Source organism: Hippocampus comes, unplaced genomic scaffold (genome assembly GCF_001891065.2).
Source record: "Hippocampus comes isolate QL1 unplaced genomic scaffold, H_comes_QL1_v1.1 scaffold127, whole genome shotgun sequence".
Classification (NCBI taxonomy): domain Eukaryota; kingdom Metazoa; phylum Chordata; class Actinopteri; order Syngnathiformes; family Syngnathidae; genus Hippocampus; species Hippocampus comes.
In genome coordinates this window covers 642,161-643,308 of record NW_017805500.1, presented here as the reverse complement: position 1 = coordinate 643,308, position 1,148 = coordinate 642,161, and the positions used below count along the sequence as shown (strand labels likewise).

The following is a 1,148-nucleotide window of genomic DNA, read 5'->3' as shown; positions in this document are numbered from 1 at the left end:
AAATAAAGGACCCTGCTTACTCGACTGTTGCCAGGTGAATTAGGCAGTGGGTAACAGCAGATTAACACATTATATATATATATATATATATTTAGTAAGAAATAAATCAAAAGATTCAACTCCAAATGTCAAATATGGCCGTTTAAATTTAAATGACACATAAATTTAAGTGCTAAGTAAGGCCGAACACGTTACGACTTGATAAATGGACTACTTAATAAAAAGACAATCAAAGCACAATTTACGGCACACCCTCCCCTCCTTTAAATATGGAGACAAAAAATAGTCTATGTCCGCATCATTGAAAAAGAAGAAAAACAAACAAAAAAGCAAAGCAATAGTCGCCCCCACCGAACCCTGCTAGCAGTTAGCGGCTCGCTAGTTGCTAACGTTGCAATTGGCGGCAAACGTATCGCTCGATCGCCTTTTATTTTGAAGTGAGCCTGTGCGTTGCCGGCGTGCTACGTTTTGAGTCCGCTTATTTGAATTAGAGGAAATCTGCGCGACACAATTCCGCGTGGTACCTTTGCTAGCTTCCAGGGTCGTCTGTTAGTCCCGCGTTGTCCACAAAGTCTTCCTCCTCCACTTTTCATGTTACGTCTGTGCATTAAAATAAAAAAAAACAGGATGAGAAAGTCAACAAACGAGAGACAACATACAAAGTTCAACAGGCCTGGATTAAAATCACATCGCCCTTTTGAATTTGGCGGAAGCGTGACACAATAAGTCGTCGTAATTGCTTGGAAAAGCAGCGCGCTCCCGTTGTTATTCCCAAACTGCGCTGAACCGAGCATCCTGCGGCGACGTTTTGCGCTGAAGGTGCTTGGGTGGCAAAAGCATCTCACAAAATGTCGAGCGTGCTTTGCCGCCCTTACCGGCCCGTGCTAACGTGACAGCTTCCCTTTTGCATGCGATGAACAAGCCCGGTGAGCCGATACCGCTCCATTTGCAGTATTTTCTTCCCTGTGACGATGGCAATGCAGCACGCCCCCCCACTGTTATTCTTCGCCGGGTAACCAAAGGCCATGGAGAAAGATGTACGCCGTGCGCATCTCGGCGTTGACGGGCTGATGAAAGCGATGGCTTTGACGACTGTATTTGTCAAGGATAGAGACGAGGGGGGGGGGGGGGGGGGAGGTGTGTGATTT

At 46.2% G+C, this 1,148-nt stretch overlaps 1 long non-coding RNA gene across 2 annotated transcripts in view; it reads right to left on the bottom strand.

Moving 5' to 3' along the window:
• Positions 1-530: 530 nt before the first annotated feature.
• LOC109520031 (uncharacterized) overlaps positions 531-1,148 on the bottom strand; it is a 7,121-nt gene continuing 6,503 nt past the window's right edge. For both annotated transcript variants that reach the window (XR_002169072.1, XR_002169071.1), the window contains one exon: positions 531-600. This is a non-coding gene — a long non-coding RNA (uncharacterized LOC109520031). The remainder of the gene's footprint in view (positions 601-1,148) is intronic.